The 20,242-nt window shown below is 42.6% G+C and overlaps 1 protein-coding gene across 1 annotated transcript in view; it reads left to right on the plus strand.

Moving 5' to 3' along the window:
* The window catches only part of MAGI2 (membrane associated guanylate kinase, WW and PDZ domain containing 2), an 880,265-nt gene that overhangs the window by 788,488 nt on the left and 71,535 nt on the right, over positions 1 to 20,242 (plus strand). The window lies entirely within an intron of this gene.

The raw sequence follows: 20,242 nt of genomic DNA on the forward strand, positions 1-20,242 counted from the left end.
CTAGGGCAGTCCAAATCAGGCAATTTAAAATGTATTAATTAACATGTATATATAGTGTTGCTTTTAGGAAAAACAGTCCTTAGGATCTCAGATAAGCATTGCAAATATCAATCCCAGCAAGGGAAATTCAGTTGGGTTTTTGCAAAACAATCGAGGCTATCAGGCATAAAGTAACACCTTTAAAAAGTCAAAGGTGCCAACAACACCTCACCCTGCTAAGTATCAGGTCAATGACAACACTTTAGATAACTGCAACCCTAACAATGTAGATTGCTCAGATAACTTCTGGAACAGGGCTTTAGATAGCCACAACAATGTAGCAGTGCTTTTACAGGTTTATTAGTATATTTTGTTCTAATTATTATTAGTTAGAACAAAATATTCACATCAAATCTGACTTCCAACCTCTGTTAATGGGCAGTCAAGTGTATAGACTGTGTATAGTCAGTGCCCCCCTACCATGATAGTCAGCAATCATCTATTAGCCATTAATTCAAATTGAAATTTGATTCAAACTGTGTGATGCAAATCAGTTAACAAGGTTTAGAAAATGCTGAGCACTGTCTACAAACGGCCTGAGTTGCGAGGTGGGAGGCTCAGGTTTATGCCCCTGCTGTGTGTCAGAGCAATGATTTAAACCTGAATCTTCCTCCTTCCAGGTAAATGCCTTAATATCCACTCTGCTGTGGAATTGTTTTGTCACTCTCAGGTTTCTTTTGTTTCTAATAAAAACATTCAGAAGTCTTGTTTTCATTCTACATCAGAATGATAACATATTTCAAAAACATCAAACTTTTTTCATAGGGTCATAAAAAAGTAGGACTGGAAGTGACCTCACAAGGTCATCTAGTCCAGGTCTCTGCTCAAGGTAGGGTCATCTTTAATTAAACCATCCCAGCCAAGTGTCTGTCCAACCTGCTCTTGAAAACTTCCAAGGATAGAGATTCCACAATTTCTTCAGGTACCTTGACAACCGTCATAGTCAGAAAGTTCCTCCTAATCTCCAACCTAAATTTCTCCTGCTGCAGTTGGAGGCCATTGCTCCTAATCCTGTCCTCTGTGGCCACAGAGAAAAGCCCTTCTCCATCTTCTTTATAATCTCCCTTCAGATATTTGAAGACTTTTATCAATATCCCCTCAGTTTCTGTTCTCCAGACTAAGAATCCTAGTTCTTTCAGCCTGCCTCCTAAGGCTTGCCTCCCAGACACTAATCAGCTTTTTTGCTCTGCACTGGATTCTTTCCAAACTGTTTGCATCCTTCTTGAAGTGTGGAGCCCAAAGCTGGACACAATTCTCCAGTCAGATCTCACCAGTGCTGAATAGAGCAGAAGAACCACCTCCTTTGATTTGCAAGTGACATTCCTGTTGATACAACCCAGTATGGTCTACTGTACCTCCATGTCCTTCTCTGTCATATTGCAGCCTAGCCAGTTATTCCCCAGTCAGTATCTGTATATATAGTTATTCCATCCCAAGTCCAGGACTTTGTACTCATCCTTGTTGTCTTTGTTCCCTTCATGAAAGAGAATTATCAGTTTTTGGGAAGTTTTATTAACCAACTCATTACAGTACATTTTCATTTATAAAGAATGAATCAAAACATGGCTGCAAAAGTGAAGAGGAACATAATTTATCTGCAACCCTTGGGCACACCCCACATGCTAGGGCATGCATTTGCAGTGGCAATAAAAGTAGTGGCACAAATTTGTGCCACTACTTTTACCGTTGCACATGCTCCTGCATGCGTGCTTTGGTGCAGGGCAAAATACCCCCCTCTTAAGGGAAATTTCCCCTGGCATGCTGGAGAAGCCAGGGTGGAACTAGGAGTGGAGACACTCTGACCAGCAGCCAGGTCATCTCCTGGGAGGACTGAGCCTCCATGTCTGCTGATGCATACTCCTGTGGCGTGCACTGCACTGGGGGGTTTTTTGGGTGGGGGGGGCAGACGTTGGGGTTTGTTTGGCTTTTTTGCAGCATGTTTGGCAGTGGGGGAGGGGGTTGTATGTGTGTTTGTTTTGCTACTGGGATTTTCCAATAGCAAATTTTGCCCCCATGCTGCATATTTGAAGCATAGGGCACGCAAAGAGGGTTGCAGCACCACAAACCTCATATGCGTGCGCATCTGGATCTGATCCGTCAGGTGACAAGAAAGAGCAGGAACAATCAAGTCCCCTTGAACACACAAGAGCATGTGTAGCTACTTTGAATTAGGTATTGAAGACCTCCACCAGTAGATGAAAAGAAGGGTCAGTTGTTGAGATGACAAATGCATTAATTAAAATAATAATTTTATTGAACCACAGTGAGTTCTAGTAGTTCCAAAATCATGTTCATGTAAAAAAACAACCTCAGATTTGTTATAGGCAATGATAAAATGAAGAGAAGCATTGCCTTTGTGTGTTTAAAATAAGTGAAGGATTTAAAACTGTGGTGGAAAGAACAAGCTAAAAAGGACCCTGGATAACACTCCAATCAGTAAGGGAAGCAGTAATTTAGACCCACTGAAATTGTAATGGGGACCATAGCAACCATTCATTTCTTATGCCTCATGTGTATTTGGACAAAGTAGCTAAAAGGCTTGAGCAAAAGCAGAATGCACCCTAACAGCAAAGAAGTCTTACATAGAATCTACTATATCACAGTATTACACAATGTACAGCTTGGGTCTATTGGCCTAAAATGGATGCAGCAAAAATGTTAATGTATTCACTTTATGCTGACCAAGATTGGATTGAAACCCTTCAGTGAAATAGGTTTGGAAAAGGAATAGTCAGTAATGTCAAACAATCATTGCCTCTAGTCTTGCTCGTTCAAATGAAGTGTTATGATTTATATTCAGCTGGGAGAATCAGAGCCTAGAAAAAGAAAATTCCAAGGAAAATTCTCATTGGGCATAACCTTCAAGGCTATGGAGTGAGGAAAAATATTTTACATTTCACAATCTTTTCTTCTAGAACCCGCTTTTTTTCTTTATGTTTTTCTTCATTCTGTCAGACTGGACTGGAAGATTTGATGATTTAGATGTATACTTTTTTTTTAAATTTTACTGAGAAGGCAATTAGTTGTAGATTGAAAACATTCTCATTCTTAAACTATAAGACTAACTGAAAACCAGTTATAAAACAGTGTTCAACAGCCAACATATTATTGTAGACCTTGGAAGAAAAACTAACCTGTGTAGCCATTTGAGCTTTAAATGAGTGCCATTCCTATATGAATCTGGCAAACAGATTGTGCCTTTGTAATAGTTCTGCATACATTGGTATTGTCAGAGTGATGTTTTAGCTATGATGGTCCAGGAATTATGCAAGAGGCAAAGAATTCTTAGGGTACCAGCGGCATAGTTGGGATAAAGTTAGACAGACTTTTAGATGCAAGACATTTTTCTTCAAGTCATTACATGTTGGTCCAGTAAAAAATACGCCCCCCCCCCCCAAGAAATCCTTGCCTGCTGCATAAATTAGCATAATTACAGCTGATAAATGTTATAGGGCTCAGGAGCCCCAATACTGGGCAGGGCCATCCCGAGAGGGGCATGAATCAGGGCAACTGCCCCAGGCCCTGCACTGCTGCTGGCTTCATGTCCAACACACAGGCTGATTTGCCCAGGGCCCCACACCCTGCTCGGATCATCTCTGATACTAGGTATAACAGGGGGCTAGTAAAGTAACACCAGTTACTTTAAGAGAGAATGAGGGCAGTATTATGTGGCTGCCAGACATTGCTGGCTGCTGAATTGGGGCCATCTACAGGGAATTAAAAGGGTAACAACTCCAAAGCAACAAGCTACAAGCTTACCGGCAATAAGCAGAAATAAGATACTGGAGTTAAACTACAAGTAGCCAGTTAATTGCTGGCTGTGGTGAACTGAAGGAGTAATGTAAATTCCTTGGACTCAGTTAAAAGACCTAGGGTGATATGATGGGAAAAGGTGGCCAGAAAGCCTAGCCATAAACCTAGATCCTGGGCTAGAGAGGCCATTTGGGGTCAGGGCACAGGAAAGAGGAGCTTTCTGAAAACTGCCGTAGAGTGGTCCTTGTCTGTCTTGAAGGAGTCCCTGGGCATGAGGAGTGATCTAGTGAGTAGCCCAGAGAGGACTTAAGCTTCTGGCCTGGTGTCTACCAACAAACAAGAAACCGAAAAAGGGAAGCTAGAAGATGGTGGAAGAAGGGAGAGCTTCAGGGAGGGCAAAGCCAAGTCTATAAATGAAGGTGGTGAAGTCTCTTAGGGAGAGGCAAACCCCAAGTTCCAACTAGACATTGATATGAAGCTGTGAAGTATGGAGCTAGCTAGAAGGGGGTGAATGGAAGCCACTAGGGTGCTTTGGGGATAGTGTTGTTGAGTATCCTTTTTGCAAAAAGGAGTATTAGCCCTGTGCAACCACTAAAAAGTGTCCTTTGAAGAGTGCTACACTATACATAGCTGAGGGTAGCTCATAATGGGTGTTTGAGCCCAGGAACTATGCCTGGTGAGTCAAGCTAAGCCCAGGGGCCTGGTGAGCTGAGATACTACTGACCAGATGGGGCCCAAAGGACTGTGCAGTGGGGTAAGTGTGTCCAGTGGACTGCAGCAAGGAGGGAAGCACCTGAGAGGCTGCTCTGGCTTTTAAAAGCAGCCTCCCAAATTTATGCAATACCAAAGGCATGCCAGGAATGACAGCAGTGACTGGAGAGTGCAACAGGTGGACCTGAATGCCAGGGTGCCTCACACTGGGGGGTTGGATCCCCAAGCCTGCTACACTAGGATCTAAGTCAGAGGTGTAATGAGTGGGGCTTGTGTCCTGGGCTAGCAAGCAATATAGCCATTGTTGCAGGGGGAGGTGTGAGCATGGCCAGCACCTGCTGAATTAACACAGCACCTGCCTGGTTTTATGAGCCTTCTCTTGCCCCACTCCAGCTGCTGCCACTTCTACCAATTCCCATCCCAAGTGGCTATGTGAAACACTGTATTTGGTGGTTAGAAAAGCAGCTTCAGGTTTTCAAAAGGGTTTCTGCACCTGGGGGCATTACGCTTCTTGCTGCTGCCACACCTACAATCAGAGATGAGGGGACTCCTGCCCCCTGGGTCCTCAAGCTCCGCTGTCTCCATTCTGGTGCCTCCCCCTGAGCTTCTGGAGCTCATGCCCCACATCACCTGCCCTGTTTATGCTACTGTTCTAAATAACATAGAAGTGGGATCCTAGGAGAGCAAGGGAAAGCTGGCTTTATGGTATTTTGTGGCTCTAGTTCTGGAACCACGGAAAGTTAGAGCAGTGTGAAAGCTTGTATCTAACTTTTGTCTAGCTGCCCATAACTTAAGAGACCATTCCAGGAGGAAGAAATCACTGAAAATGTGCCACTTGGGTCCCTTTTCCTCAGCTATGCCTTTTTGATGAAGCCTGTACTTCATGCTGTACTGTACCAGTATAGCCAATTAGGCTTGCTTTACAGTCCTTCTGCCTCAGCAGGGTTCCAGCAGATGCAAATATCAGGCCTGTGCTTCTTACTCCAAGAGACTTGCAACCTCAGTTATAAGTTTTATAAATTTTCTCATGACAAGTTTCAGAAGGGCTAGCTCTATTGCTCTTCACTTACCAGACAGACCTTTGTTTTGTAAAAATGTGCTTAGATCTCTCCGAGCTTTTTCTATCCTTGATCTCCACGCAGAATGAGGGCAGGATACAGCCTTCATTAGGGAACTGAATATTTTCATATGTTGTAATAAGTGGCACTGGAACTATAATTTTAATAAACTGCTATTAAATAACTTAAGGCAGGGGCAGGCAATTATTTTGACTGGAGTGCTGCTTTGGCGAGCTGTCCAGGGTCCCAAGGGTAGCCCCGCCCCTTGACAGGTGCCCCACCCCCTGGTTGCTGTCTTGGAATCAGAAGTCCGGCCCCCTAACCCCTGACCTTTGCCACTGGAAGTCCCTCCCCTTGCCCCCAGAAATACTCCTTTTGGCAAGGGGATTGCCATCTTGGAACCAGAAATAAAACAAATTATATTCTAAAAATCAAACATCTACTATAACATACATTAATTTGATATCAAAAATATGTTTGTTCAGATTTACATGTGTTTGCATAGTGTACATAGAGGTGATTGCATAATAGCTTAAAATGAAGTCTTACTTTTATATATTGTGGGAGGGTGTGGGGGTATGGGTGGGTGGTACATGGCTTGTGGGGAGCTGTGGGTGTGTGTGTGGGTATGTATGTATGTGTGGCAGAGGGTGTGGGAAGTGTAAGTGAATGGGTATGGGGTTTGTGGGGGTGCTGTGAGTGTGTGTGGGGAGGGTGGCTGGGGGGGTTGTGGCATGTGTGGAGGGGGAGAGTGGCTGGAGTGTATGTGGAGGTGTGGGTGTAGGGTGTGCATGGGGGGTGTGGGTGCATGCGTATGGTGGGGTGTATGTGTGGGAGCCCTGCTACAAACATGCCCTCCCACACATGCCTCCCTCCCTCATTGTGCACAGCCCCTCCCACCAGCAGCAGCAGCAGGTGACAAGTCCTCAGGGTGATCACAGCCCATGGGAGGCAGGGACCCTTGGTGGTGCACAGTCCTGGCAAGCCCCAGGACTGCAGATGGCTGGGCCACTGACAGGAAGTGGGGTGGAGCTGGCCCAACTCCATAGAGCCCCTTCCAGCCCGGATTTCATGCTCCTGCTGCCCTGCCCTGGGTCCCTGCCAACCCTGGCCCCAGGGCACCGGTGCGGGCCCTGCACTCCCACCCACCTGCTCACTGCCACTTCCCCACCCCCACTTGCTGCCACTGCCCTTCCCCTGCCACTTCCCTACCTTCCCGCCCACCACTGCTGCTCCCTCCCACCTGCCTACCCACCACTCAAGCAGCATGCAGTTCCCAGCTACATGGCCAGGACTGCAAAACACAGCAGGAGCCAGCCTGGCCTCCGCGGTTCCCAGCTGGCTCCTGCTGCACCGTACAGTCCCAGACATGCAGCCAAGAACTGCATGTTGCTAGCTGTGCTGGACTGGCTCCAGCATCACGTGGTTCCTGGCTGCATGGCCAGGACCACAGGACTCAGCAGGAGCTGGCCCAGCCTGGCTCCTGTGGTTCCTGGCTGGCTTCATGCTGCACTATGCAGTCCCAGTCATGCAGCCAGGAACCGTGTGGCACCAGAGCCAGCCTGGCTGAATGTCCGGGACTGTGTGGCCAGGTGCAGCAGGAGCCAGACAGGAATCACTGGGGCTGGCTAGCCTGGTTTCTGCTGCATCCTGCAGTCCCAGCCATGCAGCCAGGAACGGCGTGGTGCTGGCCAGGCTGGGGTGGCTCCTGATGCACCAGCGATCCTCCCCATACTCCCTCCACCTGTTCTTATCTGTTTCCACTCTCAGATGGAGGGAGGGTGGGTGAACAGCCCCATGGTCACCAGGCCAGAAGCCTCTGCTAGACAGAAGCTTCTGGTTCGGGGCTGGGGGTGAGTCAGGGCCAGGCAGGCCTTGCTGCTGCTGCCACTGGGTCCTGCTGCCAGCTCCTCCTGCTGCTGGTGCCTCATCAGCTTTTAGACAGGCAGCCACTGGCAGGTAATAATTTTCTAAATTTTAGAGGGGCCCTGTGGGCTGGACAGAATGGCCTGGTTGGCTGGATCTGGCCCCATATTTTGCCTGCCCCTTATTTAAGGGCAGCCTTGAGATCAGAACACAACCTTGGACAAGTTGATTCTTTCTAAAAATACAACATTGATGGCATATTTCTCCTACCTACCATCAGAAATGTTCTCCCTTTCAAGCAGTGCTTTAACAAAGAAGATCTATTCTTTAATTTAGCACACAGCATTATCTTATGCCAAATTGTTGTTCTTAGATGGGGCAGACCAGGGCTGGAGGCATCAGGGCAAAGGCTGAATGGATGAGGAGCACTGCAGGGCAGTAAGCGAAGTCACCCATGCTTAAAACATAAACCCATAAAATCCATAAACAACTATACTTGAATTATATTTCCAGGACCAAATCTTTTATGCAATGCAGTGCCATAAGGATAAGACTGTGTTCTGAGCAGGTATACATAGGACAAGTATGAAATAAAAATCCCCTGTCCATGCTATATGCAGCTGATCCAAATCAATGGAATAGATTCTACTTTGATTTAGGGTATTGTTAGACATTACAATCTGCACTTGCTAACTTTGTGCAGTGCTTAGCGTTAGCACGTGCTGTGAGCAATTATACACATTAAGGGTTAATACCCACTCTGACATGCACTGCTCTGAGTGACCACTAGGGAGCTGGTGAGCAGGGCCATGTCTAGCGCTAGGGACAGAAATTACACATAAACCGATATAAGAGATCAGAAATTAGTTCAAATATGTAGCATAACAGAAGTTCAATAAACATAAACCACATTTAAAATGGCTGAAACTGCTTTAAGTTGAACCTGGATGAATGTAGTATCAGACTTAACTGATTTAGGTTAAATCAGTTTATTGAACTTCTGTACCAGATCCCCTCCAAATTCTAGTTAACTCACAGTCCCCCAGTGTCCCGAGATGCTTTGCACTTCCCCCACAAGCCTCTTCCCCTCCCCCTCACAGGATGGGCAAGCTAGCCTTGGCCCAAGCTGTCTGCTCCAGCCAAACAGGGAGGCATGCTTTAACATCTCCAACTTCTGGCCTGAGAGACTGCAGTCATGTGGCTGCAATTCCAGAATCAAAAGTGAATGTTCACTTGCTTATCAGTTCAATCTATGCAGCTTAGACTAACCTGCAATGATTCAACTGATTCAGCCTCAGGTTTTTTGACTGTCTGTATTTAGTCTAGGAGATCCCAGGCTCCCCCCTGCCTCCTCTTCCCAGCCCCCCCCCCCCGCCCCCCCCCCCGGGCCTACCCCCCAATTTTCCAGTTCCCTACTCACCTGCAGCTGCCAACTCTCCCCGGCGCTCTGTCACTCCAGGACACTAGAGCTCTGGAGGATAGACCATCCATGTTGGGAGGAGGCTGAAAGCTGTGCATCCTAGGATGCTGGAGAACTGCTCCCAGATCATATTGGCCCTGTGGAGCAGACTAGTCACTGCTATACAAGCTGCCTAACACAAGCTGGAGATGATCCTTAGCTGAAGAGGTGTAACTCAGATTCTCAGAACCCACTTAGATCTTTTCCTGCCTTAACAGGCAGACATTCCTGTCCTAAGCATTTGACACATTGGAAAGGTAACATGTAACAGCAGCCTTACTCAGCTTGCCCTCATCAGGCTCCAAGTAGGAGAAGATAGAAGGATACCTTGGTTCCTGCTTCTTTACTAGACAGACTGCCTATATCTAACCTTCATTTTACCCTTCCTGCTGCTATGTAGAGCTACATAGTGGCTCCCAGCTCTACATTTTGCACGTGTTTTGCATAGCTCCCCAAAATATTACCTCTCTTATGAGCCTACCCAACTTCTTAGATAGGCTCAGGATTTGACCCTGCAGAAAGAAGTCTCTGGGCGTGTCTACACATGCATTTATGCCGGCTTAAATGTACTGTGCAGTAAGCAGGAATAAGCAGACATCTACCCATGCAGGCTTTAAAGCACATTAATGATGCGTATGGTCTGACTTGGGACTAAAATTAGTCCCAAGTCAGTACACACACAGTGTTACTGTGCAGTAAGGCAGCTACATGCAAGTTACTACACAGTAACTAATCGGATATAAATTTGATACCGTCATAACGCAGGTATCAAATTTATGCTCAAGTCAGTGTAAGTCATCATATTTACTGTACAGTATGAGTGTGCATGTATAGATGCATGCCCATACTGTGCAGTAATTTTGGTTACTGTGCAGTAAATGCACACATGTAGACTGACTGAGTCTGCCCTCTGAGTCTTAAAAACAATTTGACAAGACTAGGAACCTTAGTGCAAACAAATCCGTTTCTTAGATCTGCACGATCTGTACTGTATCTCATTACATTGTAGGCTTGGTAAGCCAATATTTTTCCCCACATGAAAAAAATCAGTTGAAAATAAAACAGAATGAAGTGAGGCAGTGGCGACATTGTCAGGTTTTAGCTAAGGACTTGAAAACCCAAAACTACTCTTTTTGTGTTTGGGGCATCCAAAAAACAAACATTTTCTTTTAAAACAATCACACATTGGATTTGAATGAATGATGGAGCTCCATGTGCAGCAGGGGAGCTGGCTGAGGCATGAGGGGCTGTTTGTGCCTCAGCCAGCTGCTCTACAGCATGTGGAGCCCTGTCGGAGCAGCCAGGGGGATTCACATGCTTGAAGCCTCTGGCTGGGTCACAAGGATGCTTTAGCATAGGGAATGCCTGCCAGCTAGCCTCACACTGAAGCATTCTCGTGCCCCAGCCAGCTCCTCTGCAACACATGGAGCCTGGTTGGAGTAGCCCTGGGCTGGTGGACTGACAACCTGGGTCCCTTGCCAGCTTGGGTTGCTCCTACTGGGCTCCATGTACTGCACACGAATAAACTCTTGAGCTTATTATTCCTGAATTTTTTGCTCCTGGGCACATGTTCAAATGGCAAGCCTGGGAGCAAAAACTCCAAAGCGATAATGTCTGGAGTTAATTTGTGCACATTAATCGCACATGTAGACCCACCCACTAACTCATAAGCAATTCTACACCCTACAAAAAAACTATTCATGTTAATTTTTGCAGCATTGGTCCCACATGTATTAAGGTAAGTGCTATGGGATGAATTCTGCATTCGCCAAAGATACTAAACAGCAAGCTAAGTAACTGATGTTTCAGAAAAGCAGTAATTAATTTCCAGTTATATTAGTAATGACTTTTGTCTCACTTAAGCTTTAAAGAGTGTTTTCATTATGGCTTTATTTGCATGTTCCTCATTTGATATCATACCCTGCTGATAGAATAGGTTGTTTTGCCTTCAAACAAGGCAATCAGTTAAAAAAAAGCATATGAAATATGTGTTTCTAGATGAAAGGGAAGAGAAACAACCAAAAAAAAATAAATGCCTAAACTGAGTAAAAGTAGGAATGGAAAAGTAAATTCTTTGTGCATAATTTCTACTGGGGACTCTCATTGCAGGTGCTTTTTTAATAATCTTTTCAAAAGATGTGGAGAGGAGGATAGATGGGCATCTTACAGTTCAAATTTGCAGTTCCTTGCAAGTCTGTAGGTTTATTATAGGTGACTCTTTCCCCAAGATTTGGCTCCTGAACCACCTTGATACCCACTAGGAAGCAGGGGTGAAATTGCTACAAAAGGAATAATCTCAGACCAACCACATGGGCAGATTCATTATTCAGTCAATGAAGCTATTCTTTATTTCTAAACCTCAAGGAGCTGAAAGACACACCGAGTCTGAAGTTAACTTTTGCAAAATGTTGTTTTCTCTAGTCGTCAGAAGCCTATTTGGTATTTCATTGCTTTTAAGTTAAGTCTTTTGGGAAAATCAGTAAGCGGTGTCTCTCATTAGACACTTTTAACATGTTTTAAAAATCTAACAGTCATTGCTATTTGGGATATATACAATTTCTTTGATTGTAAACTGGAATGAAAGATGACCACAGTAAATGTGCATATCAGCTATTAAGTGTCCTTATTGCTTATTTGGCAAAAAAAAATGTTTTTCAGTTCCATCTGTAATATATCGATCTTTACAATCATGCTAATTTTCTCCAAATTTGCTGTTACTACAGTAAAGTATGTCCAAGCATTGTGACCACTCTGTTGGTCACAATGCAACAGAGATCCTGTCATCTATTCCATCTGTCCCAGTGTTTCTCAACCAGTGGGACATGTCCCACTGGTGGGACTCGAAGGTTGTGTAGATGGGACTTCAACTCATTGCCTGATTGAAAAAGTCAGTTGTTTGTACTTCAAATAGATGAATCAACAGATATCTCGAACAGTGCAATTTTGTGGGGGGTTGTTTTTATCATAGTGGGATCATGTTTTTTTGACAAAATGGTTGGTGGGATGTAAGGTGCAAAAGGTTGAGAACTGCTGATCTATCCCTTAGTCTAATAACCCCAGGGGCCATTCATGCATCGCATTCCATCTTCCCATATTGCTCCATCTTGTGTGGTATTATTTAGTGACTTTAGATGCCAGTAGCACCACATATCTTACGTTAGCTAGCCACTTTATGTCTGGTCTGCTTCTTGGTCTGCAGCCTTCTGCCAGACTGAAGATAACAGTTTCTATAGGCAGTCATCCTTCGTTCACCAGATATATCCAAGCAGGCGATATGCAGGTACACCAAATATGTCCAGATGTTGATGATGGTGTTTCATTTTAATCCCGGAATTGGAGTTTTTTAATCAGAGAGTTTGCAATTTTTATCAGAGAATTTGTGACTTTGAAACAGAAAAAAACAGCATTCCTGAAATGATCATTCTCTCAGCCTTTTCTAGCAAGACATCATCATCACCTTATCCTGCTGAGACAGGGCTATAAAACTGGGTCTTTGAGCACCTCCTCATCTTTCCAACCATCATCCATGAACAAACCGTGGCAGTCTTCACCACTCTTGTCCTTGATGATGGGGGTATAGGAGTTACTTACCTGGTTTGTTTCTAGTGCCATAACCAAACCTGCCTGTGACAGTCCTCCATTACTATTATCATCACCAATCTGAATGTTTCAGTGGCCTGCTATCATATAAATAGTGTTCTTTAGGGCATTGTTTAAGGACTTCTTGACCTGATTTCCTTTTCCTCAGGAACTTTTGCATAGATGTATACAGTTCTCTGCTAGGCATTTCTAGCTGAGTTACACTTCCTTTGTACAAGTGGTGCTATTATACCCCAGGTAAAATGCAATTTCCAAACATTAACCCAAAAGAGAAGAGAACAGAAAAAAATACTAAATATTAAATTTCTGGTGAAAGTTGGGTAATTTATTCTAGTTCCATCTGTGAGATGGGGATATATGTTATAGAGCAATGCTAGAACATCTCAACCTCTCCTCCCAAATAGGTGGCCTGTTTGGTCCCAAAGCCCCATATATCCCCATGAATGAGGGGGAAGCTATTGCTTCTATGCACAAGCTGTATGCCTTTGCACCAGCAAAAAGCAGAAGTCTTGATTTACAGGTTTATGAATTATAAAGCCAGAAAGGACCATTAGTTTGATGGCCCTGCATAACACAGGCCAAGGACTTCCCTGAATTAACTGTTGTTTGAACTAGAGCATGCAGTTGTGACAGCCATTCAGTCTTGATCTTAAAATTGCTAGTGATGAAGAATCCATTACATTCAGGCCTACTGAATTTAAACTTGTCCAGTAGCAATGAAATTACAAATGTTTACATTTAATATATTCTCCCAATTAAAACCTGATATGCTGGGTACTGTTACTTGAATAAAAACTCCTGCACCTTTGGAGAATTGAGGACTCAATAAATATTAATGCAGTGAGCTGTATAACATATTGAAAAGGACAGCTGGCTCAGGAGGGTTCATTTGCTTGGCTTACTCTCATTTTCTGTTTACATAAAGACAATATTTCAAGAACTTATCTGCCAGAGGGTTTAACAGATACAGTTGAGATTTGATTTTTCCCCTTCTACCTGATCATTTCTGGCATTTACCTACTGTATGTGAAAAATTGAGAAAAAGTAGCCAAGTGATTTTTTTTTAATAAAATATTTCAACTGTTATGGGGAGAAAGGACTAAAGAGATACAAGAACGGTGAAGCTGTAAAAGAGAAAAGCATGCCTGCTTGTAGCAATTAGCTATTCTTTGAGGGCATGCTGAGAAATTCCTTTGTGTTTAGTATGACTGTTAGGCAAATCATTTGTGTTCATACAAAAAATAAGAGTTGGAAAAAGGATCAGAAAAAAGTAAGACAATGGACAAACGTCAGTCCATTTTAAAGCTAGGGACAGACATTGAACATAAACTGGTTTAAGTGATCAGAAACTGGTTTAAACCTGTAACATAAAAGATGTCCAGTGCACATAAACCAGTTTGAAAATGGCTGAAACCGGTTTGAGATAAACCTGATTGGATGTAGTGTCAGACTTACCTGATTTGGCTCAAACCAGTTTATGCAATGGCTGTCCCAGACCCTTTGCTGCTTAAGTTAAACACCCCCAGCATCTCGGCACGCCCCCCCTCCGCTCAGTGTTATGGCAGAAAGGGAGGACTGCTCTAACATTCCCTGGCTTTTAGCCTGAGCCACTGCAGGCATGTGCCTGCATTTCTAGAATGTCTGTACAGTTACAAAATGATTTAGCCTAGCCAGGTTAGACTAACCTGCAAAAATTGAATCAAATCAGGCTCAGGATTTTTGAATGTCCGTCTCTAGCCTAAAGGGGAGAGAGAGCCACCAGTGGCAATAATGCAGCAGGGCAACCTGCATGGATTCATAGCAGGCAGATCATGCCTGACTAATCTGGTTTCATTTTATAGCCAGGTCACAAAACACTTAGACACAGGAGTAGAGGTGGATGTCGTTTTCTCAGATTTTAGGAAGGCCTTCAATACCATATCTTATCCCATTCTCATAAATAAATTAAAAGGCTGTAACTTGGATGCTTACATAGTCTGGTGGGTGGCAAGTTGGCTTGGGGGTCACACTCAGAGAGTGGTAGTAGATGGGTCAGTATCAACCTGGAAGGATGTGAGTAGTGGGGTCCCGCAGGGCTTGGTCCTTGGACCTGTACTCTTCAGTGTCTTCATCAGTGACTCGGATGTGGGCATGAAGTGTACTCTGTCCAAGTTTGTGGATGATACTAAATTGTGGGGGGAAGTGCACACTCCAGAGGGTAGGAAACGATTGCAGGCAAACCTGGACAGGTTGGATAAGTGGGCAGAACATAGTAGGATGCAGTACAACAAGGACAAATGCAGCGTGCTGCACCTAGCGTGTAAAAATATCCAGCATACCTACTGGCTGGGGAACGATTCTCTCAGCAGTACAGAAGCGGAAAGGGATCTTGGAGTCATAGTGGACTCCAAGATGAACATGATTCATCAGTGTGATGAAATCATCGGCAAAGCTAACAGCACTTTATCATGCATCAGCAGATGCATGACAAATAGATCCAAGGAGGTGATACTTCCCCTCTATGCGGCGTTGGTCAGACTGCACTTGGAATACTGCATCCAATTTTGGGCACCGTACTATAAGAAGGTTGTGGATAACCTCAAAAGGGTCCAGAGGAGGGCTACTCGTATGGTTAGGGGTTTACAGGTCAAGCCCTATAAGAGGAGACTAAGGGACCTGGACCTCTTCAGTCTCTGCAAGAGAAGGCTGAGAGGTGATCTTCTGGTCACCTACAAATTCATTAGGGGGGCGCAGCAAGGAACTGGAGATGTTCTGTTCACCAGGGCACCTTGTGGGGTAACAAGGAGAAATGGTCACAAACTGACAGAGAGCAGATTTAGGCTAGATATCAGGAAGAACTTCTTCATGGTAAGGGTGGCCAAACCTTGGAATGGGCTTCCAAGGCAGGTAGGGTCTTTAAGGGAAGGCTGGATAGGCATCTGACTAGAGTCACTCTTTCCTGCCCAGGGCAGAGGTTGGACTCAGTGATCTGTTGAGGTCCTATCCAACTCTAGCATCTATGAATCTAAAACACCAGGTTTTTCATTTTGATTTTTGATTTTTTTGTTTAATCTTTTATTGGAGAGCAAGAAACCTAGTTTTGGAAGCCTTACTTTTAAAACAAAAACATGAATAGGCGTAAAACATAATAATATATTAGTGCAGTTAGTTGTAACATTGATTAACTGGAGCAGAATTACCCAGTTTTAAAGCATTTTTACATAAAAGAAAATGTTTTATTTCATTTTATCACCTAAGCTGACAGTTCATGTCCTCTTCTGATTTTTCTTAAATTTATCATATCACAATTTGCTGCATTTTGGGATATCATTCACTGCTGCAATTCAGGTACAGTCATCAGGCACTGATGTAGCATTTGTCCTCCTGACAAAAATGCTGGAGACATCCTTCAGCAATTTTTGGCCAGCTTCCCAAACTCTACAGGCATTTGAGCTCCCAGGGGTCAAGTCTTAGAGAAGTGATTTATCACTACAAAATGGGCTGCAAAAACAGGTCGCATTGAAAACATTTGCCAGCATCCAGAATTGCTGTGCTGTATTACAATGTATCTAAACCACCATTTGATGTAGGATTATGCTTTCCCTCTCTAGGTGGATTTATTTTTTGATCAAGTAAACTATTAATTTAATTATTATCATTCATCAGCATAATAAAGGAATCACAAACAGGTTTTTGGACAGAGCTGATTATTTTGTAAAAAATGTTTTTGCTATTTAATGTTTATCCAGAATCCTTTTGACAAACCTTCTGTCATGGGCATTAAATAGAACATTATAAAGCAGCAGTGTGGGAATGCAGCTGGATGCTCAGGGCACAGGGCAGTGACAATTGCCCTTGTGATTGCACAGCTGCCAGCAGCAGCCACATTTTTTGCCTCTCCTCAAGTTGGCACCTAGGGCAACTGTCTCATTCACCCTGCCCTAGTTATACCAGTATTATGTCCACTATTTACTGGAAGTAAATACATTTAACATGGTAGGCAACTCTGGGCTTACAGTTATCAATTATACCTTATTTTATCACATACAGCATACTGCAAGATGTAATACATGACTTGTTTCTGAAAGGCAGAATGAAGAAAAAAAACCTTTGTATTAGGTAGCTAAGTAGCAGTAGTTAGGTAGCTGAGCCTGCTCATTGTTTTTCTCCCTGAGAACCACTGCAGATTTTACTTTTGGTTTCATGCAGAGTAGCAGAAACTGTTTTTACTGTAATTTGCACATCTAATGTGCACTCCAATTTCCAGCAATTATTTTTTGGGGAAACTCTGCATATTGTATGCAAGAAAATATGGTAGTTTGTCTTGTAGTTCTGATGGTTTCACTGAACTAGTTATTTTTGTTCAGTGGTTCAGGTAGTTATAAAATGCGACTTCACATTTTAAATAAGATTTGTTTTATAAGGACATCACATCGCTGACATGATACCATATCTAAGTACTAGTTTATTATGCTTTGCTTTATAGTTTGCTTGCTTGTTTCTGTTATTTTCATTTCATTTTGTATTAATAATTGATTAAATTCTTAATAATTTTAGCAACTGTCTTCTGCATATCACAGTGCAAATGTTCTGCAAAGTCACCAACATGCTACTTTCTTTACCACAACAAATGAACAAATTAAGAACGATATTATTCCTAGTCCAATTTTGTATGCATCTCCTTTTCTCTCTGAATTTGTTATTGAATGAGACCATCTTCTTGGCTAAGTACAGGCAGTCAAAAAGCCTGAGCCTGAATTAATTCAGTCTTCGCAGGTTTATCTAAGCTATGTAGATCAAACTGATAAGCAAGTGAAGAGACATTCACTTTTGATTCCAGAAATGCAGATACATGCCTGCAGTGGCCCAGGCCAGAAGCTGGGGGATGCTTGAGCACGCCTCCCAGCTCAGCTGGAGCAGACAGCTTGGGCCAAGGCTAGCCTGCCCACCTAGCAAAGTTGGTTTGCAGGGGCGGTCTCTCCTGGGACACTGGGAAACTGTGAGTTACCTTGAATCTGGAGGGGATCTGGAACAGAAATTCAGTAAACCAATTTAACCTAAATCAGTTAAGTCTGATACTGCATCCATCCAGATATATTTTAAGTCAATCTTGGCCTTTTTGAAAGCGGTTTATGTGCACTGAACTTGTCCCTAGCCCTGTTGTGTTACAAATTTGAATTGGTTTCCCATCACTTGGTTTATGTGTAATTTCTGTTCCTAGCCCTTATGACCTGCAGTCCTACTACCTCTACCATTGATCATACGTTAAGAAGCATCAAGGCTGGTCATTATTTGGAAGGAAAGGCAACATAAGGCAATGATGGTGATTTTAGGAGAGACACATTTTCTTATGAATCAATGCCAAACCAATTTCCCCACACATTTTTACAAAGCACAAGATATTGAAGGCTTCATCTCTAGCATTAGCAATAACCTTGATGTGGCTCTTGCATTCCACACCAGAGATGGCTCTGTAATAATTATGATTTAAGTGCTTTTTATAGATGCAGTGCAGATACTTTATTACTTGATTTGATGTGAAAGGTACTGTATAAATATAATTGTTTCACTTCATATTGCTGTTTTATTCAGTTTGGGAATTTAGTTTTCTATGCACATGTGAAGTTTTGCAACTACATCAGTAGTAAAACTCATTCTGTGGTTTTGTACATAATGTGATTGTTCAACACCTAGTAGATTTTTAATGTAAAAAAAGATTTGGGAATAATACACTGGGCATAATTATTTCTGAACCAGCAGTTCATTCAGCAAGTGCCCTAATTGTGTCAGCATTGCAATAGCTATAGTTTAATTTGTATTTTGACTGAATCATAATGTTAAAGAAGCATGCAATCTGACTGTCAGAGAAGTTATCTGCATGTTCAACTCTCAGTTAATTATCTAAAAGGCATAAAAATAATTTTTAACATGTTTTAAAAATCTAACAGTCATTGTTATGTAGTATATATACAATTCATTTAACAGAAACAAAAGTCACTTTGAGGTTTTGTTTATTGTGTCTGCATGAGAGATGCACTGGATGTATTTGTACCATAAGGTCAGTGAATCTTTTCTCACAGATAAAGGACTGTTTCGTTTGTTTGATGGAGGCTGGGCATTCTTAATACTCTGCCTGTTAATGATTTGCTTTATATTAGCACTATATACTTGGTTAGGGATACTTATAATAAAAAATGTAAATGTCTCCTTCCTTTTGAAATAAAACATGTAAATGCCCCTTCCCCTTTTGCAATGCCTGATTATCTTTAAATGCTAAGATTAAAAATATATTGACTTTCTTAAAGAAAATAGTAATGAAGCAATTGTTCTTCAGTTCTGGTGTTTTTATCTTATAAAGTCAAAGTAAGTAGAAGAGGAGAGTACCAGAGCTGGTATAAACAGATAAAGTTTCATAGATTTTATAAATGGACTCATGCCATTAAATTGTAATTTAGGGAGGCCTAAATATACCATCTACATTTCAAGTGTTATTTTTGGTTAAATTTGGTTAAAAAAACCCATGAGTAATATTTAACAGTGTTGTATATGTTTTGGTTTGTTTCCAGTTTATGATCATATCGTTTTGTTGTCAGTATTATTTATTTTTAAGTCAACATAGATCATTTCTGTAAACACTAAAAAATTATAATAACAGTTATGTTGATTTGCACTTTCACTGACCTCTTCCATGTACTTTAGTTCATTTCAATTTGACAATAAACTTCAACCTACAGTATTTACAGTGGCAAGAGTTCTGTGGCTTTCTCAGACATTTTGGGGACTGAGAGTGGCTATTCAGGATTGATGAGGCTCCTTTTGCTGTTTAGGGCTGGTTGATGTTCACTGACTAGTTGAAGACTATTTATTAGCAAACTGGACAGCATCCGCATTTCAAATGGTGGGAATGTGAGCCTTCTGATTTGTTCTATGGTCATTTGTACAATGTAACCAATATTATCAGCAAATAACTGACAAAAGAACTTAAAAAAAAAAAAAACTTAAGAGGAGGTTTTGTGTTGAGTCCTACTTTTAAGATTTGGGGTTCAGATAAAGAAATCTTATTATTCTTCCATAAGTTTTATCTTAAAATTTGTCCCTCTATAATAAATCCTTTGGTCTTTCTATGTAACTACTGCCTACCTTCCTCCTTAGTTAAGTAGAAAGATGGTCCATTACACTGACCTAGGACTGAGAAGACTGTGATTAAATCTGCACTTCTGCCTTTATTTCCTATATGATCCTGAACAGGTTGCTTTTGGCACATCTACCTAGTTAGGGTGTAAATGTGGTTCATGTCAGCTGAGCTAGCTTTAAACCTGCTCGCCTATGTGTTGATAGCAATTAGCCAGGGGAGTATTGAGCCCAGCAACATCTACCCAAGAATGTGGGTAAATCTCAAGGTGACTAGTCCATACTAAACTCTGTATTGCTACAGACACAATGGAACTGACACCAAATCATCGATGTCACTGAAATTGACACATCTACTGTATTTCACATGCAATAGATAAGGTACATCGGGATCAGCATGTTTGTGTATAAGGGAGAGAGAGAAAGGAAGTGGATTGTAGTGAGAGTGAATTGAAGGATGAGAAGAGGCTTGAGAAAGACAGCTGTAGATGAGACCTATAGTAAAGTTCTGGTCTAAGATAAGGATCTGAGATTGTGTGGGAGAAAAAGGAGGACGGGGAGTGAGGACAAGTACGTGTGTAGAACATCTGAGAAGTGAGGGAGAAAGACATAAGAAAATGTGAGCAAGAAGAGTGGATTGAAGCAT

This window comes from Alligator sinensis, unplaced genomic scaffold (genome assembly GCF_000455745.1).
Source record: "Alligator sinensis unplaced genomic scaffold, ASM45574v1 scaffold670_1, whole genome shotgun sequence".
Lineage (NCBI taxonomy): Eukaryota > Metazoa > Chordata > Crocodylia > Alligatoridae > Alligator > Alligator sinensis.